Below are 25,773 nucleotides of genomic sequence, written 5' to 3' on the forward strand. Positions count from 1 at the left end.
AGTGAGTAATCTGCGTTCATGTTGAGCCTTTAATTTGTGAGCATTTTGTAAGCAAAATAATACCTTGTAAAGCTTTTTCTGCTCCCTATATCCAAACCAGTGCTTAATTTGATTCGGTGGTTTCTGGTGCGGAGCACCAGTACTTATTTTTGGGGACCGGTACTTAGGGGCATATTGACAAAGAACTGACGCAGCGCAACTCTGCGCCACAATTGGCAGCGCCGCACTGCGCTGCATCAGTTCCTGAAACGCAGGGATGCACAGTATTTACAAAATTATGCGCATCCCTGTGTTTCCTCCCACACCGGTGCTGAATTAGCTGCCTAGTGCCAAAGCAGCCACCCTTGAGTCATGGTGCAAGGATGGCTACGTTGTGGGGAGATTGTTTTTGTGCAGGAAGGGACACCTTCCTGCACAAAAACAATCTTCAATGGTGATTTGCTCTTTCTATGTGTGCTACACAATGCAGCACACATAGAAAGAGCAAAAAAACGAGGATAAATCAAAACATTTCTACTCGGTGCGCTATGCTAACGCCACCCCTGGGGTTGAGTTAGATTTTGGCGCTGCCACAGATTTATGAATTCTTGTCAATCTGGAGTAGCGTCAAAATGCAATGGGTGTTGCTGTGGAACTCCCAAACCAACACCCATTGCATGCCCCTTCCATGCAAAGTGCTGCATGTGAAAGGGTCGTTTTACAAGGTGACGTTAAGCCAGAAAAAGTGGCCTAATTATGCATTGTAAATACAGCACAGTGCACAGCGCCACCGGAGTGTCACAATAACTGACGCTCCGGTGGGACTAGGGGCTTGTTTAGATTTCTCCATCAGGCATTTACTGCACGCAAAAGACACATATGGGAAAAAAAGAGGAAGATAAAAACGGAAAAGCATCACAAAGGGAGAAAGCAGAAAGCTGCACGAGTAAGCTGAAGGGGCAGGGAGTGGCTATAAATGGATTTAAGAGGCCCGAGATAGTTTCAGGATTACGCTGCCTCAGTACTCTGTGCTCCCACATTTAATTGCAGATGCCGCGTGTTTCAGAGGAGAGCTTTGGGCACCGACACATTTTTATTTACAAATTAAGCACTGATCCAAACTGTACCACAGTGGTAACTTTTGAGCATTGCGTTTGCATTACATTCTTTGTTTAGCTTTTACTTCAGAGTGAATCAACAATCAATGTAAAAACTGCTTGTGAAATTCTATGTCTGGACCAGAGGCTTCCGATTATGCTTCTCTTTCTTTACTGGATATTAAATGCAGCCAATCAAACATGTTAAACACACAAAAATACTTCTCCTAATATCCCCAGTAGTCCATATTGCTGTCCAATCACATGCCCTCTTTACATATATATATATGTCCTTCGCAACACAGTTGTTCCTCTTTCTTTGCAGCTTGCAGCAAGAGATACATTGTTATCTTAATTCCTAATTTTTGCTCACGATTTCTTGTGTGATATCGATGCTAATGCAGCATGGAGTGGGAGCGGGGATTTGAACCTGGCGAGTTGCTGTGTGCTGTTGCAATCGGAATAGGTGAATGTTTCCGAACGGGACATTAGGCAGTGTTGGGTCACACGCTGACTACTGGACAGTTAGGACTGTTTGTGGTCAGGCATTTCTAACTTGGAGCTTTGCCCTTTATAGTTTTTTTAAATTTACACAGTAGTCCTCTGGACGCTTCCAGTGACCGTCAGTGATCGGGGACTTTAGCCCTCTGTTTATTTCCATCGCCCCGCAGGTGCAGGGGCCGTTTGCTCAATATCTTTTGAAGACCTTCAACCCGGGCACAGTGTGGATGATCCTCAACACTGATATTCCCTGCAACGTCCGACAGGGCACAAAAGCATTGTAGAGCTTTGCCCTAGGGGTGATTGGAGCAGGTGCTACCTTCTCAACTAAAATGAGCTACAAACAGACTATTTTTAACATTTGTTGCTGAGAAATTTTATAAAGACCTTCTGCCCCTCAACTGAAATCCTTCATTGCTCCTGCTATATAGCTATGGCATACTACGCCGAGAACGGCAAATATCAGGAATTTCCTGGTATGGCAGAAGAACATCACATGGAGGAAAGGTTAGTGGAGGCACTGGGCAATCATGTTCAGGACTCAGTCAATCAGTTTCTCATTAAGGCTTTGAAGCCTTTCACAGAGCCTCTGATGAGATTTGGCCATTGAGAGTTAAGGAGACGGGCTTCCCTTCTGAATACGTTCAGGGATGACCTGAAATCTGATGTGGGCTTTGCCCAGAGAGCCTCACTTGGGCCTGCCTCTTCGACAGAGATTCTTGCGTACATGGCTGCATCTTTAGTAAAAGACCATATATATATTTCCTTTACATTGTTGGGTGCCTCTGAATCAGCTCTCTCTCTACCTCTTCCCACTCACTGATTTGGATCAAGTGCAAGATGACCCTAAGCCTTCAGGTAAACGTAAACATAAGTCCTGAAATATAGAGGAAGACACTTAGGTGCACTGTACCTTATCTTTTGATCCTGAAAATATTATCCAATCTCGGTCCACTGAGTGGGTTCTCTGTGTAGAGGTTGCACATTACGTGCAGGATAGACTGAGGAAAGGATTTGACCGTGGTGTACTCAGTACCCTGCGTTCAGAGTGCTCCCACCCCTCCCTCTTAACCAAGGTGCCGGAAACGCCTGCATTGGATCCAAACTTGGCCGCATTCATCAAGAAATTTACTAAGGACCCCAAGAAGGGCCTTGACCACACATGGACGGGTCGTCAAGCTAAGATCCTTGACATTTACGGTCCCATTACTAAAATCTTTGAGCTCACAGTGCAAGCAAAGGAAACTAACTCTCCGCTGGACCCTGACACGGTCTTGAAATGGGCTCAGTGAGCCATTTGCATTTTGGGCAATGCCAACTGTGCTATGTCTACCGAGCTTAGATGATCTTTTCTGATGCGGATCGACCCGAAGTTGGTGTAGTTGGCTTCTAATGAGGCCGGGACCCTGGGAAATGGAATATTAGATGGTGAAAAATTTGTCAAGGATTTGGGGAGGTATGTGGCCACCTTTTCTGCATTAGACAAGGCCCAGGCATTGTTGAAAAAGATGTTTAGTGTGGCCTTTTTGTAAGGGCCAGACTCCTAACGGTCTGAGAGCCAGGCTGCGGTTTTTACGAGGCCTCAGGAGGCTTCTCCCAACAGGTTTGAGGTGGCACCTATGCTTCATCCAGAATCTACCCATCAAGTACTCAACGAGGTCGAGGGAGGTGCTTCTGAGGCAACAACCAAGGTCTCAATGCACTTGATGGCACAGCAACACGTAAGAGTAATTCCGTATTCAAAAGTAATTCTAGCGGGAAGGCTAAGGTAGCATATTCCTTCCTGGGAATATATTTCTCAGGATCCATGGATTCTACTGACGGTTCGGGGGTACAGGTTAGAGTTTTATGCCCCTCCTCAGCAAAACAACCCTCCCTGATCCATTCTTTTTTCCCAAGTAGAGAGCAATTTCATGGATGTAGAGGTCTGCGTGCTGCTTCGCAAACAAGCAATAGTCAAAACGAGCCTGCATCCATCTCGGTTTGTCAGCTCAATCTTCTTGGTACAAAAGAAGGATGGGGGATCCCGCCTAGTGCTCAACCTAAGAGCTTTCAACTCTTGTATTGTCTACCGTCACTTCAAGATGAAAGGTATCCATCTTGTAAGAGACCTTTTGCAAGAAAAAGACTATCTGGTATGGCTAGACCTCAAAGATTATTATCCAATTTACGGTCCACATCAAAGGTATCTTCAATTCTGCTGGAGAGACCAATGGTACAAGTTTACTGTCCTTCCCTTTGGTCTATCCTCATCCTCTTGGTGCTTCACCAAGCTCTTTCAGTCAGTGGTGCAGTTTTTCTGAGAAAGAGGTGTCCACCTTAATATTTACCTAGACGATATTTTGATCATGGCTCAAATACAGGAAACGGTTCAGAAGCATCTGTCATGGGCAATACAGATTCTTCAGGAGCTGGGCTTTCTCACCAACTCTGACAAGCCCATTTTGATTGTGTCTCAGACCATGGAATTTTTAGGCTTCCAGGTTGATTCTATAACTGCCCAACTGTTGTGACCCCTGATAAAATGGAACTCTATCGAGAAAGAGTTAAGGAGAGCCCTTGTCTCTCCAACTATATCATTGAAAAGTCTGGCTTGTCTGGTGGGTCAACTGGTCTCCTCTATCCAGGTGATTTTTCTGGGCCCTCTTCATTATCGGGCCCTTCAGCGATTGAAGGTCTTGCATCTTCACAAGAGTCTATCCTAATCGGACAGATTCTGTTGTCCGACGAGGCCAGAGCAGAGATAACCTGGTGGTTAGATCACATGGATGCGTGGAACGGCAGGGCAATATTTGCATCTGTTCCAGAAGTAGTGATAGAGTCAGATGCCAGCGTTTGAGCCTGGAGGGCTCATTACGATTCTGTGGAGGCAGGGGGACGATAGTCCTCAAAGGAAAAGATACTCCATAAAAATTGTCTGGAGCTTCTAGCAGGAGTGTTTGCGATTCAGTTTCTTTCTCCATGCAAGGAAAGTTGTATCCTTCTGCGCATGGACAACATTTCGGCTGTGCATTATATGAATCGCCTAGAAGGTACCAGACCACAGATTCTGGTGGAGATAGCCAAGGAGATCTGGTATTTTTGTCTCCAACATCATATTTCAGTGGTTCCTAAGAGATGGCAGCGATTGGAAGCTCAATCTGTAGATTTTTTGTAACCTGAGCCAATTGTGGGGTCTGTGCTCAGTGGACCTGTTTGTGTTGCAACTGAATGGTCAGTTGCCTTGGTTCTTCAGTTGAAGACCGGATTCCCTGGCTGCGGGATCGGATGCATTCCTCCAATCATGGGAGACAGGGCTTCTGTATCCCTTTCCCCCATTCTCCATGTTTCAGAGAGTTCTCTCTCAGGTGAGGAGACAGGCAGCGGAGATCATTTTGGTGACTCCTCTTTGGAAGACTCAACCATGGATTCCTGTGGCAACGTCACTGTTGTATGCACGACCGATTTGCATCTCATCTCATCCATCTCTGTTGCTGGATCTAGCAGGACTTTCTCATCCATTGATACTAGCAGGGCATTTGTCTCTTATGGTGTGGAGACTTTCAAGAGACTTTGGCAAGTGCCAGGAGTTTCAGATCACACAATGTTTTTCTTGTCACAATTCTGGGCCCCTTCCACTCATAAGCGATACAAAACATCTTGGAAAAGCTGGGTTTGTTGGTGTAGTGAGCAAAGTATTGATCTCATGGGAGCAGGCGTTAATATGATAGCTAATTTCCCGTCCGAGGTGGACTCCCAGGGTTTGTCTTACAGGACCATCCATAACGTTAGGTCTGTGATCTCAGCAGGTCAACCCATTCAGAAGGTAAACCTGTAGGTGAACATCCTTTGATTTGTAAATTGGTGCAAGGCATCAGGATGGTTAGGCCTCCTCAACCTAAATATTCTTCATTATGGGATGTAGATGTAGTTGTACATTTTTTGAGACTCTAGCCTTGTAATGAGGATCTTTCACACAAACAATTGTCAGCGAAACTTACTCTGCTTCTTTGTTTGATCTCTTTTTGTCAAGTTTTGGATGTTCGTGCACTAGACTTAGCAGGTAGAGTATATACTCCCTCAGGAGTTTCTTTCACTGTTTCTAGTAGTACAAAGACTGCATCTAAATGCTTTTTCTATCCAGCTTTTCCTCATAAGCCTAAGTTATGTGTAGTTAAATGTTTGAAGGCTTATGAGGATTGTACTCATGAAATTCCTCGAGATGTCCAGGGGCAGTTGCTCATTTCCTTGCAGAGCCCCTTTGGTCCAGTTCTGGTGGCTACATTGGCCAGATAAGTCAGATGGTTGTTGGGTGAAGCTGACATAGATATTTCTAGATTCTGAGCACTCTCTGTTCGCGGTGCCATGGCCTCTGAAGCATTGTGTACAGGTTTCGTTTGGAGGACATTATGGATGCAGCAGATTAGTCTACTGGATTCTACATTCAAGATATTTAATCATAAACCTCTTGATGATGTGGTATCTGCAGTAGTGGATCAGCTTTGAACTGGCATAATCCAAAGCCTCCGGTCCTGACATAGAATAAAAAAAGTCTAGCTATCGTATCAAGAATTTTCAATTCTATTAAGGACACGTAAATTGGACAAGATTGCATATTATTGTTATAAAGAATTGCAATTCCTATGCAAATATTGAAATGGGATTTGATCTACCCACCCGTTGATTCATTGGGCTGGAATGTGTATTACTGGCATGTTTTCATTTATCCGAGGTTTGGATAGTAAAGGCTCATGAATGATCTTGGACTTAATGAAAGACATTTTCACCTTGTGAGTTGGAGCCCAGTAGGTAGACGGTGCTTGGAGAGGTGTACTCCTTTGGTTGGTTCCCAGTTCTGAAGAGTCAGGTTGCTATGTTCTCAGTTGATCGCAAAGAAAGAGGAAGGACTGTGTTACGAAAGACATATATATGTAAAGAGGGCTTGTGATTGGAGAGCAATATTGACTACTGGGGATATTGGGAGAAGTAGTTTTTTGTGTTTAACGTGTTTGATTGGATGCTGTTTGATATTCAGTAAAGAAAGAGAAGCATATTCCTTGCCTCAATGCCCTTAATAGAATTGAAAATTCTTGATGTGATAGCTAGAACATTTTTATTACTGACTCTTCCATGGAAGCTATCCACAAAGTATTGTGCTCTGCAAGGTGTTCATAGTTTGTGAGAGAATTAAAGAAATAACTGTGAGACTATCTAACCACTTCTATTGATCTCCGAGCCATACATTGACGTCTCCAAAAAGTGCTTAAGTCGGAGAGCCCTGCCATCATATACAGCATTCTGTATTCACACTGCGTTTCCTTTTTTAGTTTTTTTTGGCGGGTTCCACAGCATATTGTGTAAAATGGTTACCCCGCAAAGCAAATGCAAGTTAAAAAAAGAGGGGAAAAAAACAACGGAACGCACGTTCTGTTAATGCATTAGCTCTTCAGAGCTTTGAGGACTCACTAAAAATGTAAGATCTCACATGGGATACCGATCAGAAAAAGTATTCATTCAAGTCATCAGATAAAAGAAAATATCATCGCATCTTGGTTTTCTCATTGTTCTGAACAACACAAAATTCCCCAAAGTGCTTCTGCTGAGCTAAATTGCTGTCTTTCCTTTGGTTCACTTGCACTCTGCAGCTCAATCACAGAGTGGAAAGGGGTTATGAAACTTGTGAGATACATTTTGCCAAGTGACCCATTTAAAAACATTACAACTGACAGAAGAGGTTTTACACTGGAGTCCATGCAGTCTGTAGAGTTGCAAAACAAGGGGCGTACTATTTTGGATTTGGAAAAAAGCACACAGACCTGTATGCACTCCTTTACTATTTTGGTTTCTATTTACACTTTACCGTGACATCGGTTTCCAGGGTCAGGGGTCACAATCAGCTGCACAGTTCTGCACAGTTCTGCACAGTTCTGCTCGGTGAACCTTGACATCATGCATGGCTCGTGCACAGACCTGTGAGAGACTTCCAAACATGCTTCTGCCTTCTTCTTTAACTTACTCAGCATATCACTTACAATGTGCATATCAGGACACGTTTGCACCACTTTTTGTAAATGTTTACAGTTTCTCGTCCTTAATATGTTTCTATTTGCAAACCACAATGATTCAACAATAATATTACATAATAATATTATATTATAATAATATTAGAAATATGTGAGTTTTAATTGTCACTGATGGTGTACAGACAAAAACACATTACACACAATAAAACATTTAGCAATCACATATAAAATAATACTCCATAACATAGACCTCGATCGAAGCTACAGACGCCTGTGTCAAAATGATGAACCCAAAATTTGACTAGGAGAAGGTCCAACAGACAAATAGAGAATGAAGAGTTGTGGCCACGGAACAAACTGGGCAAGATCTGTGTCAAAACGATAAATACTAAAAATAAGCCCATCAATAAGCCGATAACCACAAAATTTCACTCCATCTTTTTTGCCACATTTCTGTTTTAGGTTTGGCGTTTGAGACAGGTTTAGCTGTGTCTCACTTCCCATATTATTGCCTGTCAAAAAAATTATCTCACATTTATTATTTATTGTTCCAGTTAATTAAAACCACAACAAATACACAACCCTCATATTTTCACAACTCCTTTCCTCCACTAATACATACAATAATTACGATTAGAGTATTAGATTACACTTACCCTGCCCGTCTAAAGTGCATGAGACAATTACAAATTAAACAAAATATACTAATTGCTGTAGAGTAATGGCTGACCTGGGGTACTTATTACAACATTCAACAATCTAAAGTGTGTATAAAGTCCTTGTAAAGTTGGGTAACAGCTATCTAAAATACATGAGACATTTACAATTTAAAAACACATATACTAAAAGTAACTAATGCATAGCATCTGCACTAAACCACTCGTTAGAAGGTACAATCACCTAAACAGCCCATTGTTGCAGGAACATATAATCAGGGTGGACACTGGAAAATTACACCTAACGATCAATAGAAAATAATTTCATAATATGCAAACACAGAGGGGCAATTGGTTAGGAGCTTCATCTATTTATCTTTTGAATTTGCATTCGGATTTTGATTCCATTTACCACAACATACAGCATGAGGCAATAGGTCACCCGAGTCTACCTCCTATCACAGTTCATTTTGAGTGACTGTGCAAACATGTGCCTATTCTTCACATCCACCTAAAACAGTTCTGTTTCACTGATAAATCTCGTTAATTGCATTTCTATTTATGTATTGTTTATTTTTGAATAGCAACTAATTATTTCGCCTGCATTTTAGGTGCCTAGATAAATGGTGATTTATTTTCCATTTCTTTTTTAAAGATGCTATTATAAGTGTGCAAGTTGACATTGTTACTGCCTCCGATTTAGGTGCCTGGTTAGGTATTCATTTATTCTTGTCTCCTTCACACTTAATGATAATACAAGTAAAAAGAATATGCAAAGCACAACTTGAAGACGTGTTATTAAAAAAAAAAAAATCATTGGCAAAACCTCCACATCAGTGAATGTTTCAAATTTGTATTGTAAGCAAAGAACAGCCACATTTAAGTAGCAGCATTTTCTTTCTTTTTATTTTGGTATGTGCAGTAAAACAATTAACATAAGTAACCTTTGCATCAACTGGCCAAGGTCATAAGTCAGGGCTTTGCTAGTGCTTGTTTTTCATTGAAAAGATTCCAATCCTCACATACTTCTCATTTTTATAAATAGATCAGCATGTCTTTGTTATCATTATTATTCTATAGAATAATAATAATAATAATAATAATAATACGAATAAAAATAATATGTATTATAATTATTATTGTTACTAATATTATTAACAATACTAATAATAATACTACAATTTATCATTGTTATTATTATTATTACTATTATTATTATTTTTATTGTTATTATTACTATCAATCTTCTGCTTCTTATAGTTATTATTATTATTATTACTAATAATAAACAATGATAGCAAGAATAGTAATATTGTTTTAAAATGGTTACTAGACTAATGCATGTGATTCAGTTTTTCAAGCAGCATTATTTGTTCCCTTATTACTAAATACCTCAAAATTTCACCCATACCTCCTGTAATGTTAAATATTTCTTTAATGTTTTTCCACTTTGGCGGTATGGTGTTGCTTCTGTTTTTGCTAGATGGTTTCCTTGAATTTACATCTTAGATTGGCAGCATATCCCTATATTGGTAAGAAACTACTGGAGAAAGCATGCGTTTGTTATGGCAACAGTGATTAGTGGAAACATTTGTGTAAAAATAGACCAGAGCCCATATTACAAGAAGGGTGCACTTTTGCTTTATATGCCACCCCACACTTTAGAACACGTGCAGTGAGTGGAAACAGGGAAAAGTGTGCCCTCTTACAATGAATACACTGCCCCAAGGGCATCCAAGTGAAATATGTTGCAGCTGCTTCAAAGATGCTCCATGTTTCACAGTGCAGTCAGCAATCCACCTGCACTTTCAAGAGAGATAAGAGATCCCCTTGAAGGCAGGTGCAGTGAGTGACTGCACCAGCCTGCAACAGGATGTATGAGGGACTCCATGGGACCCCCTGTTCCCCTTACCCTCCAGATGGCTGTCTTTAGGAGGTGCACTAATAGTAACCACCATTTTGCTGCACACTTTCAGTGCCCCTCCTAAATGCATGTTTGCCTCTGTGCCCACGTCAGTAATACAATGCAAGCACAGAGACAAAGTGATTCCCTTATTTGCAGAGAGTCACCCCCCCATGCAAAGAAAGGAACGCCCACTCAATATAGCACTGGTGCTACATGTGTGCCAGCGCTATCAGTATTACAAAAGGGGCCGAACAAACGTCTGCAGACCCTTCTGCAATTACAAAGTACCCCCATAGCTCTTTCTCTGATACAGATCTGAGTGTTTGACAAATGTAGCTCATACTAAACAAATTTCAATAAAACTTAAGAAGTCCTATGTTGTGAGTTAGACTAGCACACACACAGGTATTAGTGCAATTCAGTGTAGGGTGTGCAATATCATCTTGGCCCTGGTAAAACATTAGCCAAATTTAAGCCTACTCATCAGCCCTACTCCAAATTCCTGTGGAAGGATAGTGGACAAACAGATAGCCAGACACGCTGTGAACTTCAGACCCAATATGAGCACCTAGGTCTTCTGCTTTCCCCTCCAGCACCTATGACATTGAGCCTCAGTGTTCCAGATAGGCACCTATACTGCAATCAAGACCTGTCTCTTCAAACTCTCCTGACAAATAAAGTAGTCACAGGCATTCATAGTGATCCTTTGGTGTGAGTCTCAAGACCCCACCCATTAAATATTTAAAGTCAAACTAATTACCAGGTGAATGGGATCCATTGAACATTTCTGTTTAGCAACAAAATTTGAATTTGAGTAACAAAATACTAAATAGTACCAATTTACATAGGCTGTTGTTATCGTGGAAATCTATAATTTGTCCAGCTCTCTTGCTCCTACATTGATCATCACAGGAGTAAACCTAGTTAAGAATTTTAAAGCTACCACTTACCCAGACTTGATTGTTACATTTAAAGAAGTAAGCAAGGACTGTTTTTGCAGTACTAGGAAGCGATACCAGGAAGCCTATTGTTTTTGTTGTTTCCCAGTTTCTGCTGTGTATGTGGAGGCTTCGAAATAAATTACTGTTGAGCTGAGGAACTGAGACTAACAAACTCCTTTTTCCTATTCTGTTTTTAGAAACTATTATTGTTTAAATTTTGATTTTGTGAATTTTATTTGTTGGAAATTTTTTATGAAATAAGAATTGATGTACAGCTGTATTTATTGTTTTAAAGAACTTTCTGTATTGTATTTTAGACACCCGCTTTTATGGATGTTGAGCCAAAATAAAAATATGATGATGATGAAGTAAGCAAATGGTGCAGTAAAGTATCCCTGAAAAATATTCAAAGATCCATCCAAGTAGATCTTTGTTGGCCTGAAACTAAAAGTATAATGTGTAAAGTATAATGTGTTAGATAAAACCAAATGTTAAGTCATTTATATATGTTTTTTTCTTGAGCAGACTTCATCTAGACTGGTCAATGTAATCAGAAGGGCAACCATCTGCATTTATGTGCCTTCATAATCACATAGATTGCTTAGTTATTAAGAAGGATACAAATTGCATGTATGGCATAATGGAGCTGTCTACTTTAACAACTAACAACTGGAGCAGGGGTGTGTCACAAGACAGTTCTGTGTAAAGTGAAACATTTAAAATGTTGTCTGTGGCTTCATTGACTTTGATTGGAAACTCATAAATGCCACTTCTTGCAATGAAAGGATGCGAAGGAGGGATGGAGGAAGGTGGAGAAAATGGCAGAAGAGAGGATGAATGGATGGATGAAAAAGTACAGAAAGGTGGAAGGAGGGAAAGAAGGCGAGATGGAAAAGACAGAAAGAATGGAGAAAAGAATGTGAGGACAAAACATAAATGAAGGATGGTGACAGGTAAAGAACAACATGTTATAATTCCCTCAGAGGGAGCGATGTCCCCAGCTACTGCTGAATTCTTGTTTTCCTTACACGCATATTCAATACTATCTGGGCTATGGTCGTAAGTGGAGATCGATAAAAGTGGGAGATATTTTATTTTTCCACCTACCACCTGGCCTATATGAATGGGACTTATGAGAGATTCTACCTAACTTTCAGGTGTTTCTAGGTCCCAGGGAGCCAATGAAATGAGCTGACATGTAAAAATTGAGCAATGCCAAAATCCATTAATTAAATCTCACTTTCAAACGATAACATGCGTAGAGTACTCATCCTTCACCCTGGATAGTGAAAAATACATATTATAAACACTATTCCAGCACATCACCAATTATTTTATGTCAGGTAGCGTGGTTCTTTGAGGAAGCCAGTGAGTAGTGCCAACAGCAGCAAAAAATGGTGTATGAAAAAACCAGACCTCTAATTCTTACATTCATCTAATAGAATAGTTAGATCAGAATTGCACTTTAGTAATAGAAGTTAGGTGTTATATATTGATTTATACAGCATCTCTCCCTATCAAATGCAAAATTGTCTTGGATTTCTCTGTGAGCTTAAGTTACAAGATCTTATGGACTTTGTAAAATTTGTTTTGTGCCATATATCACTGCTCCTGTCATACAGGACTGGTGTTCATTGTCAAGTCTTTGCTCAACATTATAAAGTATTGCAACAGTTCTCTGGGCCAAGATATCCCACAATTGCTTTGCTTATGGAGTCGAAATGGTAGAGGTTGATCTTGTTTTAACTGAAGCAGTTACATCAAGCACACCTGATGATCCACTGGATCCTTCAGGAAGTTGTTTGTAACAGAGGATAATATAGGGAGGGATTTAGCAGAAGGACCATTCTTTTCTTAGCTCGGTGCAACAAGGCAACTGGGGAAATTTACTTTAGGATTCGGTGAGTCTAGTTGGACTGATTAGCCTCGTCTAGCCACCACTCAACTACACAAGCTGTTTTTCTGCCATCCCTACTTGAAGGTACGATTTTGGTTGGCTTCACAATCTACCATTGCTTCCCAAAGAAGGCTGCATTTCCGGTTTGAAGGGCTCAATGAGACAATAATCTGAGTTAATCCTGATTGGAATAACCTGCACCTCTTTGAAGTATAATGAGATTACTTATTTTTGTGATTTCCCTTTGGCCACTGTTAACACTTTGTTTTCATTCAAGCTGCCAGAACTTTCTTATACAGGTTTTGTACATATTTCCTATATGTATATCCATTTCTTTCTATTCTGTGTTTGGTCTGCAACCCAAAAGTTCTGCTTTTATTGTTTGTTCATTTCCTAAGTCTCTGCAGGTCTACCAAACCTATTACACCTGCCTTTACTCTTATGTTTTGCGCCTTTCTGGTTGTACCCATTTTTGTTTTCTTGGGCCATCATTAAATCAGTTGTTACTGTTGGGTTCAGACTCATTGCCTACTACAAGGCTGAGCAATGTATATGTCATTGCGGCAGGCAGTGGTGTGATGGGAAATGATCAGGTTTGCATGCAGAAATTGAAGATGGGTCAAAAAATCTAAATAAAATGATTGGCCTTGGGCAAAATAGGGTCTCTCCGAAAGGTTTGGGGACTCCTGAAGGGTTAGGGGCCCCACTGTGCCTCAGCGGTCTGTGTTACGCCCTGGTTTATGGGGTTGTAGAGGCAGTTGCAGCAGTAGTTGTTTTTGTGAACATGAATGGAAGGTGGGGTTCAACCTGATGTTAGCTACCTTAATTGAAAAATAAAAGTTAAGTATAAAGAATAAAAAGCAATAAGGGGCTGATTTAAGAGCCCCTAGCACCTCTTTGCGTCACATTAGCTCCATTTTTTTATGCTACTGTGGCCCAACAAGGTCAAAATGGATGCGCCAAATTTCACCTTCTAACCCTTTGCACTACATTATGCCTGCATCAAGCATAATGTATTTAAAGAAGGCTTTCCCCCATTAGAGGGGCTGAAAAAATGGTACAAAGAAATCTAAAAGATTTCTTTGCTTCATTTTTTTCGGCACTTTTAATGTCTGCTCAGAGCTGGCATGCCTAAGAGGAGGCATGCCATTGTTTTCAATGGGCCTCAATGGGCTTTGCCAGTAAAGCGTCAACATTTTTATATCTAATCTAGCAAAACTCTGAACTACCATCAACAATTTGGAAGCTAGTTCCACTAACTACCTCCATGGTGCACCGTATCTTAGCTGTGCCGCATGTGGCGCACACATGGTGCAGTTAAGGTGGTGCTAAGGGGTGCAAGAAAAGTGGTGCAACACTGGGTGCAGCACCACTTTTCTTAAATCAGCGTCCTAATTGGTTACATTTGATAGAAGTGGTTAACCTTTATGCACCACATTACGCAAGTAAATGTTCACTGAGAAAAACAAATGATGGGCCTGTTTTAGCCTTTGGCGGAGGAGGTTACTCTATCACAAACGTGAAGGATATCCCATCCGCTGTATTACAATTTCATTATAGCCTATGAAAATTGTAAAATGGATGGGATATCTATCCCGTTTGTGATGGAGTAACCTCCTCTGCCAAACTCTAAATCAGGACCATGTCTTGAAAGAAATACCAGAATAAATCACAGCCTCTCGGACTCCTCTGAGGGGTTTAACATCAGGATTTAGTTAGACGTATTTTTGGAGATCTTAAAGTAAAATCTTAGCTGCATATTAATTATTGGACAACCTGCAATGTGTTATCAGTAGTTCACAAACATGTCCTAGAGTGCTTTGAGGATCAGGAACACCATTTTTTATGCACAATATTTCTGAATTGTGTGCCTTAAAAGTACTTGTTAATGGTAATGGAAAAGGACACAAACCTTCAAAGGGACAAAAGTTTGGTGAAGGTAGTCTGGTATGTGAGAAAGTTCTGTAGCAAAAACAAATCTGTTTTCAAAAGTGTGAGTAATATTATCAGCATAAGACAGGAAAAAGGGTTCTCTAATAAGCTAGATTCACCAATATTGAGGTGTTCTTGTTAGCCAAATATTTTTTATGAAGTCATGTAATTAAACAAAGCTTAATTTACTACTTTTCTCAGATGATAACTAGTCACAACATTGCTGTCTTCTTCACTGAGCATTATATGTCCAACATTCTGCAACTGTGGTGAACTCTGATGATCACTGAGAAAGCAAGAGTCTGCAAAACCGCACCACCACTGACTTCCCAAGACAAGCTTACTCCTTTGCCCATTGCTTGCTGACTTCTTGGCAAACTAAAGGCAAAAAAGAGAGAAAATGGCTCTGTTACTCCCTGAGAAAGCAGGAGTCCACAAACCTGCACCACCACTGACTTCCCAAGACAAGTTGACTAGTTTGCCCATTGCTTGCTGGTTTCTTGGCAAACATTAAAAAGAAAGAAAGTAGCTCATGTGAATGGTTGCAGTGTGGGATGAATGAAGGAACAGAGGGAGACAAGTTGACCAAACTTAAGGCAACTCACACCACCAAAAAACACACAACTCAGCAAAGCAGAAGCAAATAACAATCAATCGCGGTGACAAGTCTGAGCGAAGACCACACACATGACAGCCATTCCCATGGCTCAAAGATGCAGGGCAGAGACTTTGTGCTCTCAGAATGACCAGTCTGCCACTTAGATATGGTCCATGAACTAAGCATTTCACCAAACCTGCACAGTTCTACATAATAACAAGGTTATGATGAATACCTATGAAGTAATATAATTGAATTAATTATAATTGCAAATCCATCCAGACCTACAACAGTGAAAGAACTAGACATTTTTATTTTGGTGAGTACTCTAGTTATTTCGAGGTTGGTTACCAAAGAAAAATCTTTATGTTTGAGTCCATTCAAGAGATGTTTCTGAGACTGATATCAAGTAAGTTGTCTTGGATGCAATAATCATTACAAAGGATTAAAAATTGTGACTGAGGTATTCCATATTTGTTGGCTGTGATCATAGTTATATATTTCTTGTTTTGGGCAACTAGCATAGAGAACTGTATGTCCTTGTAAATCTATATCTATTTCTGGTGGCTGAACGAGGACAACAATACATTTATTTGTGGAATGACATTACTCAGTCAGTTCACCCATTTCAGCATTTATGCAGCACGGGTCTTGGCTTGGCTCAGTCATCATTGGATGTAGCCAAACAGAATTACTTTACTTTTGATGACACGAGTCACAGAGTTTTTACAAAGATAAATTATCTCTGAGTACCTTATGGCCGTAGCTCAGGTAAGAATATTCACACCATTAATCATATTAATGATTAATATCAAAATTCTAGTTTGACCATTTATTCCATTAAAGTTCTGTGGAGAAAGAATCCAGAACATGATGTTCTATGCATATTTGACCTCACAATAATTGAGTATATTGAGATTGAATTCCGCAAACTGGCACCTAAAGTGCAGAGACAAATCTGTGATTTTTCTCAACTAGTTACCTAATGATCAAATCTTGCTCCTCTTAAACTGTAGGGACTTGGGTAGCTTTAATCTTTAAGGATTTCCCTGTATTGCCCTACTGACTGTCACCACTATCCTCTGCCCTTGAACTCCTTAAAACATATGTCTCCATTAGCAAGCCAGGCATGCAGCAATAGCTATAGCATCAGGACACAAGAACAATGGTGACAGCAGGACCTAATCACAACTAACAATGGCCATACTGAAAAAAGGCATAACATAATTTACACTGCTGACAGCTTTGGACTAAATTTACATCACTGGGACTTCACCACCTTTCCACGGAGGCAGCAGATTAATACTAAAACTAGCTCATCTCCGTAAACAGTGACCCAGATCCGGTCAATTATCAGCAGAGCATGATGGATTATTTAAGGGCAATGCTTGAGCCTAAGCAATGTTAAATACTTTCCCAACAGCGACATATGGAGAGTTCTAGAAATAATTCCATGACTCTTAATTTGCTAGATAACCAGTTATTGTCTGACCAACCCATTTTTCATACTTCAAAGGAGCGATATATTGGATTGTGATGCCTCGGTCTTATTGGCAATGTGACTTTTTAAAAAAAGACTGCTATATTTGATGAAGTTAGGATATTTGGGGCCTGGTTTATAGGTCAGCAGATGGTTACTCTGCCACAAATGTGACAAATATCTTGTCCACTGTAATACAGGTGCCATTGTTTACTTGTATAACACACTTTTAGTACCTCAAGTGAAATGACCGTCATGTTTGTGACGGAGTGATCTGTCTGCAGAACTCTAAATCAGGACCTTAGTCTTATTTGAGAGTCATGGTTGATGTAGATTAATATTAACTAGCCAGCTGGGGTTTCAGGTGTGAAATAGAGTTTGACAGATGTGGGATATCTGCCACTCTGTTTAGAGTCTATACATGGGTGTACACTTCATATTGAACGGACAGGACATCTGTCAATTTTTGGCAGATTTTTTGGCATCCAACAACTTCAAAATAGTTGCTTTTGTCATACCCTCTGCTTCTTGGGATGAAAAGCAAAGCCTTTGTTGATGGATTCAGCTTCATGTAGATGTTTGAATTCCGAGTTTCAGTCAAGGAGAGGCACTCTTTAATGCATTGTACGTCCCTTATAAGAAATCAGGTTATTGGTTGAGGAGGGGGGCAAAATCCTTTCTAAGTAATAGCCGCAATACTTGGAGCACTTGCACTTTTGCACTGGATAGCAGTGGTAAAGTGCCCAGAGTAACAAAAACAGCAAAAACAGGGTCCAGCACACATCAACAACCTGGGAAACAGAGGCAAAATGTTAGGGGAGACCACACCAAGGATGCCAAGTCTAACAGGAGTGCACTCTGAGGCCAGACAAGGATCCAGACAAGGATCCACTACCAGGAGAGGGGGATAGACTTAGTCTAGTGGGACCAACAGGGCTCAGGCAGGTCCAGCTGCTGGTCCAGGCTGTTCCAGTACAGCAGGTTAGCTGGACAGTTGCAAGAGGCCTCTGGAGCTTGTTGTGTCCTTTAGCTCAGAACAGGAGGTCAGGCAGCTGGTGCTTTGAGTCACACAGGTAGCCTGATATTAGCGGAGCAGGGCCAGTCTTCATTCTCAGAGATCAAACAGGCCTCTAGCAGCAGGACAACCCTCTAGGGGACAAGGCAGGCCTCAAGCAGCAAAGCAGTCCCCTGGGGAACAAGGCAGTCTTCAATCATCTGGGCAGTCTTCTGTGGAACAAGGCAGGGCTCTTCTGAAGTCTTACACAGGTCCAGAAGAGTACAGAAGAGGTGGTTCCAGAGGTCCACTATTTATACCTGGTGCCAGCCTTTTAAATAGGGGTGACATCCTGCTACACTGGCATCAGGTTCTGAAATGGTCTTCCTCTCCCTGCCAAGGCTCCAAGTAGTCTGAAGTGGCAAAAGACTGATTTCAAATTCCTTTGTGTGTGTGCTGGAGGTGGCCCTTTATCATGTAAACCATCCTGCCAACACTTACTTCTCCTTTGTCCTACTTTCTAGGAGGACTATACAAAGGCTAACTGTCAAGCTATTCACAGAGCGAAGACCACACACACGACAGCCATTCCCATGGCTCAAAGATGCAGGGCAGAGACTTTGTGCTCTCAGAATGACCAGTCTGCCACTTAGATATAGTCCATGAACTAAGCATTTCACCAAACCTGCACAGTTCTACATAATAACAAGGTTATGATGAATACCTATGAAGTAATATAATTTAATTAATTATAATTGCAAATCCATCCAGACCTAGAACAGTGAAAGAACTAGACATTTTTATTTCGGCGAGTAAATAACTCTAGTTATTTAGAGGTTAGTTATCAAAGAAAAATCTTTATGTTTGAGTCCATTCAAGAGATGTGTCTAAGACTGATATCAAGTAAGTTGTCTTGGATGCAATAATCATTACAAAGGATTAAAAATTGTGACTGAGGTATTCCATATTTGTTGGCTGGATCATAGTTATATATTTCTTGTTTTGGGCAACTAGCATAGAGCACTGCATGTCCTTGTAAATCTATATCTATTTCTGGTGGCTGAACGGGGACAACAATACATTTATTTGTGGAATGACATTACTCAGTCAGTTCACCCATTTCAGCATTTATGCAGCACGGGTCTTGGCTTGGTTCAGTCATCATTGGATGTAGCCAAATAGAATTACTTTACTTTTGATGACACGAGTCACAGAGTTTTTACAAAGATAAATTATCTCTGAGTACCTTATGGCCGTAGCACAGGTAAGAATATTCACACCATTAATCATATTAATGATTAATATCAACATTTTAGTTTGACCATTTATTCCATTAAAGTTCTGTGGAGAAAGAATCCAGAACATGATGTTTTATGCATATTTGACCTCACAATAATGGAGTATATTGAGATTGAATTCTGCAAACTGGCAGCCAAAGTGCAGAGACAAATCTGTGATTTTTCTCAACTAGTTACCTCATGATCAAATCTTGCTTCTCTTAAACTGTAGGGACTTGTGTAACTTTAATCTTTAAGGATTTCCCTGTATTGCCCTACTGACTGTCACCACTATCCTCTGCTCTTGAACTCCTTAAAACATATGTCTCCATTAGCAAGCCAGGCACGCAGCAATAGCTATAGCATCAGGACACAAGAACAATGGTGACAGCAGGACCTAATCACAACTAACAATGGCCATAATGAAAAAAGGCATAACATAATTTACACTGCTGACAGCTTTGGACTAAATTTACATCACTGGGACTTCACCACCTTTCCACGGAGGCAGCAGATTAATACTAAAACTAGCTCACCTCCGTACACAGTGACCCAGATCCGGTCAATTATCAGCAGAGCATGATGGATTATTTAAGGGCAATGCTTGAGCCTAAGCAATGTTAAATACTTTCCCAACAGCGACATATGGAGAGTTCTAGAAATAATTCCATGACTCTTAATTTGCTAGATAACCAGTTATTGTCTGACCAACCCATTTTTCATACTTCAAAGGAGGGATATATGGGATTGTGATGCCTCGGTCTTATTGGCAATGTGACTTTTTAAAAAAAGACTGCTATATTTGATGAAGTTAGGATATTTGAGGCCTGGTTTATAGGTCAGCAGATGGTTACTCTGCCGCAAAGGTGACAAATATCTTGTCCACCGTAATACAGGTGCCATTGTTTACTTGTATAACACACTTTTAGTACAGCAAGTGAAATGACCGTCATGTTTGTGACGGAGTGATCTGTCTGCAGAACTCTAAATCAGGACCTTAGTCTTATTTGAGAGTCATGGTTGATATAGATTAATATTAACTAGCCAGCAGGGGTTTCAGGTGTGAAATAGAGTTGACAGATGTGGGATATCTGCCGCTCTGTTTAGAGTCTACACATGGCTGCACACTTCAAATTGAACGGACAGGACATCTGTCAATTTTTTGCAGATTTTTTGGCATCCAACAACTTCAAAATAGTTGCTTTTGTCATACCCTCTGCTTCTTTGGATGAAAAGCAAAGCCTTTGTTGTTGGATTCAGCTTTATGTAGATGCTTGAATTCTGAGTTTCAGTCAAGGAGAGGCACTCTTTAATGCATTCTACGTCCCTTATAAGAAATCAGGTTATTGGTTGAGGAGGGGGCAAAATCCTTTTTAAGTAATAGCCACAATACTTGGAGCACTTGCACTTTTGCACTGGATAGCAGTGGTAAAGTGCCCAGAGTAACAAAAACAGCAAAAACAGGGTCCAGCACACATCAACAACCTGGGAAACAGAGGCAAAATGTTAGGGGAGACCACACCAAGGATGCCAAGTCTAACAGGACTTCACTCTGAGGCCAGAAAAGGATCCAGACAAGGATCCCGTACCAGGAGAGGATAGACTCAGTCTAGTGGGACCAACAGGGCTCAGGCAGGTCCGGCTGCTGGTCCAGGCTGTTCCAGTACAGCAGCTCAGTTGGACAGTTGCAAGAGGCCTCTGGAGCTTGTTGTGTCCCTTTAGCTCAGAACAGGAGGTCAGGCAGCTGGTGCTTTGAGTCACACAGGTAGCCTGATATTAGCGTAGCAGGCCCAGTCTTCATTCTCAGAGATCAAGCAGGCCTCTAGCAGCAGGACAACCCTCTAGGGGACAAGGCAGGTCTCAAGCAGCAAAGCAGTCCCCTGGGGAACAAGGCAGTCTTCAATCATCTGGGCAGTCTTCTGTGGAACAAGGCAGGGCTCTTCTGAAGTCTTACACAGGTCCAGAAGTGTACAGAAGAGGTGGTTCCAGAGGTCCACTATTTATACCTGGTGCCAGCCTTTTAAATAGGGGTGACATCCTGCTACACCGGCATCAGGTTCTGAAATGTTCTTCCTCTCCCTGCCAAGGCTCCAAGTAGTCTGAAGTGGCAAAAGACTGAAGTCAAATTCCTTTGTGTGTGTGCTGGAGGTGGCCCTTTATAATGTAAACCATCATGCCAACACTTACTTCTCGTTTGTATTACTTTCTAGGAGGACTATACAAAGGCTAACTGTCAAGCTATTCACAGTCGTGTGACCCGGGATACAGGCAACAGACCCCAAATAGTTCGGGCAAGAGAATGGCAACTTTCTAAAAGTGTCATTTTTAAAATTGGAACTTAAGATCCGACTTCACCCTTGAAGATAATTTTAAATTACAAATCATGTGAGTCCACACCTGACATTTCTTCCTGTTCCCAATCGAAGTTAGACCTGAATATATGTTATAAGGCAATCCAATCTTATCCAGTGAGAGAGATAGGCCTTACTGTAGTGAAAAATTGATTTAGGAGTTTTTCACTTCCATGACTTGTAAAACAGATGTCCTTATTTTTCAATACAATACACTCTGTTTAGGGCTTAGCTTGCATGGGTGAATTATATGTAATAAAAGGGAAAGTTTAGGCCTGATAAAAGGTTTATTTTACCATGTCGGATTACCCATTTTAAAACTGCACTACAGGCTACAGTCTTGAGACATGTTTTAAAGTGCTATGTAAGTCAGTGGCACAATAAGTGCTGCACGCCACTGGTAGCAAAGACAGCTGAAGATCCTAGTACACTATTGAATGACCAATAGAATATTCATCATTTGGGGAAGGGTAAAATGTCATTTACTTGTAAAGTTTAAGATTAAAAACTAAAAACTATCTCACTGTTAAGGAAACTAAGGCCCATATTTATACTTTTTTTGCGCTTCATTTGCGTCATTTTGTGACGCAAAAACGGCGCAAACGTTCAAAATACAATTGTATTTTGTAAGTTTGCACCGTTTTTGTGTCAAAAAGCGTCGCAAATGCGACGCTAAAAAAGTATAAATGTGGACCTAAGAGTTTTGTGTGATGATTTTATAATCATGACTATTAATTTTCAAGAGCATGATTTTCATTGAACATAAGTAGCTCTTCTTACGGAAAAGGTTGGAGACCACTGATAGAGGGCATATCTGCAGTATTGGGTGTCTGTCAAATCAAGTTTATGTATGTATGCCACTTATTAAGTTCTCTAAGGAAGTATTTTCCAGCTAAAGAATTTGTCACCTATGCTATACTGCATTGGGTCTTAGAGGCCACTGCTCAAATCAAGACATCTGAATGACGTGCACTCTAGGGAGTTTTAGGAATATAAATGGAGTTGAAAGTGAAGGAATTCTGCATTGTATGGGGTCTGTGTCATCCCTATCACATGTGGTAGCTTTCATATTCTGTTTAGCATGACTAAGGCAGTCTAATAACTACTTGTCAGCAGACTGCCTGCTAGATTTATGTAGGAGCGAGGCAAGACAACAATAAAAGCTTTGTGGTTGAACATACAATGAAGGAGGAGTTACAACACGCTGGTCTTGAGATGTCATTCAGTGTCCTTAACCAAACATTGGGCAATAAAAAAAAATATTGCTACACTTTTAAGAGGTTAAGTAGGCCCCAGTTGAAGCAGTATCTGTGAAATGTGTTAACCCTATTTTGCACTCTATGAACTTTAGTATACTCATGAAACATCACTGGCTGAGGCAACTTTTTACTGAAAGGTAATTGATTTTTAGCTTGAACCTCACAAACTATCTCACACCATCCCCTCCTGTCAAGAATATTAGTCACTGAGGACAAAATATCTAAAACCCTTATTTTTTTAACATAGGCTTCATACTGCTGCATCGCAAATAGATTTATATTGAGTTGGTAGCAATGAGAGAGGTAAACATTTAGGGGGTCATTACAACCTTAGAGCAAGGTTGGACCGCGGGACGGCCGCCAATGCAGCCACACTCCCGCAGCGGCCATTAGGAGATCCCCGCTGGGCCAGCGGGCGGAAACCTGGTTTCTGCCCGCCGGCCCAGCGGGGATCTTGGCCGCAACACAGGAGCCGGCTCCAAATGGAGCCGGCGGTGTTGCGGCTGTGCGACGGGTGCCGTTGCACCCGTCGCGCGTTTCACTGTCTGCACAGCAGACAGCGAAAAGCTGCACGGGTCCGTGGCCGGGGGCCCCTGCACTGCCCATGCCAGTGACATGGGCAGTGCAGGGGCCCCCAGGGGCCCCGCGACTCCCCTTTCCGCCAGCCTTTATATGGCGGTTCAAACTGCCATGAAAAGGCTGGCGGGAGGGGGACTCGTAATCCCCTGGGCAGTGCTGCAAGCAGTGCTGCCCTGGAGGATTACTCCTGCTGGGACAAAAGTGGCGGGAAACCGCCGGTCCCGGCAGTGCGACCGTCGTAATCCCCCTTATTTCACTGCCAGCCTGCTGGTGGTGATATCCGCCAAAACAACACTGGCGGTCAAAGACCGCCAGGGTTGTAATGAGGGCCTTAGCCACCATAGTTTGATGCAACTGCGTACCATGAGGCTTCAGATGATCTTATTGGAAAAGTGGTTGAAAGTGAAAGACTAACAGCTATGTAGGAAGTATTTCTTGTGAATGTGTTTTTGCAGTAGGATGTTGACTGTTTCCTAGTGACATTTCTTAAACTTGGGAGGTGAAATATAGCTCAATAGTAGGCATCGAGGTCTGGTTGGCTTTTTGAAGAGAGTGTGCTTCTGTCAGTTTGTGAGAGTGATAGCGGAGATGCTTTCTCAAGGGGAGAGCAGTTTATGCAGAGCATGATTTTTGAGAGATTCCATGATGGATGGCATTTTTAAAGAGCAGCAAGAACAGAATGTGATCTAGGTGTTGTGTGTTTAGACCTGCTGCAATGTGATTCAAGTAAGTTGGTGGTAGTTCGGTCTTACACTGTCAATGAGAACTTTGTTTTTCTATATGAATAACTGGGAATGTCAAGGAATGAGTTGACTGAATGCTTAATGGTTTTGAATGAAACGTTGCTCCAGTTGAAAGCTTGTGTTTTAGATTTCCAGAGTGCGACCTGGGTAAGGGTGATGGATTTTCTATTCCGCTAGCTGGTATTTGTAAGTTGATCTAGTTTCCAATGAAATTTGTTTATTCTTTGTGGATTCTTTACTGATATCTGTAAACTCCTTCATTATGCCTGCATACGTATGTGACACTCAAATTCCACTGCATTCATGGTCTCATTGGAACACGTCACTTTTCAGATTTCTGTAGTGTAGAGTTACTTCCTTTCATACAGACACTATTTTTACTGGATTTACAGCACACAGAACAGGAAAACCCATTGTAACCATGATAGAACATTTATTTATAGTGTTGGAGTGTGTACTTTAAAAGCAATATTAACATGAAAAGCTTGCAAAATTATTGTGTGATGGAGCTGCATAGAAAATGCGTTAACGTAGAAAATAATGCACGCGGTTGAAATGTGCCCACGGGGAGTGGCTACCAATGTATACGAAGGCTAATGAAAGTTGCTAAATTGAATTAACTATGCACTAATGTTTTTGACTTTGTATCAGCGTAACATAAGTAGAGTTATATGTATTAAGAGTTTGCTTATTAATTAATAGGCCTTAGCTTAGCAAGGGTCTGGGCCTAGTTGCCTGGTCTCATATTAAACTGTATTTTCTAACGTGTAATGTGTTGTTTTCCTGAAGGACACGAAGCTGTACTTTTCCAGAAGTTATGTGCGTGTATCCGTAGTAAATTCTTTCTCATGAGAACTGACTTGTTCAAGGAGACGTTCCTGCTGAATGCAACAGTGTAATTCATAACAGGTGCAAGGGTACTAGAGTAGCGGAAAACAATGGAGACACTGACTGGAGCGCAAAGTGTAACTTTTCTTACCTGACATTCCAACCGATGAAGACGTCAATAACATGGACCAATCCTCGACATGAGAACTGTGGTTTGTGGAAAATTCTGGGGAAATGCAGGAAGGAGTATTGGACAGAGATAACGATGCACCAATTATTATACAATGAGGAGTTAAGGGCAAATTAGGCAGTTTGGATTTAACCGCACGACCCAAGCAGAAAGGGGGCCATTCTCTTGAGACTTTGCTGTTCATTCTTCCTGTTGCCTTAAACTATCTTACACCTGTCCTTACCTGATACTTACTTCTCCTCCATATGAGGGAAGATCCTATTCCTTAGCTATGCTATATCGAGACTTTGCCCCTTCCTATCTCTGCTGAGGATGAATCGACTGATGTCCTGAGGACGAAGACTGAAGCTGTTTGCTGATCTGTTGGATTGGTAACTATCTGATGCAAAATTGCAATTGTCTGTTTGCCTTTTCTTTCTAGGTACCAACTGCTCTTTTGACAGAGGACATAGTTTAGATGTTTTCCAAATTCGTTTTTCCTAAATGTTTTGCATGAAGCCCAACATGCTAATGCTAATTAGAGGTTAGTTAAGGTGTTCACAAATATCCTACGCAAATAGACA

This window comes from Pleurodeles waltl, chromosome 11 (assembly GCF_031143425.1).
Source record: "Pleurodeles waltl isolate 20211129_DDA chromosome 11, aPleWal1.hap1.20221129, whole genome shotgun sequence".
NCBI lineage: Eukaryota > Metazoa > Chordata > Amphibia > Caudata > Salamandridae > Pleurodeles > Pleurodeles waltl.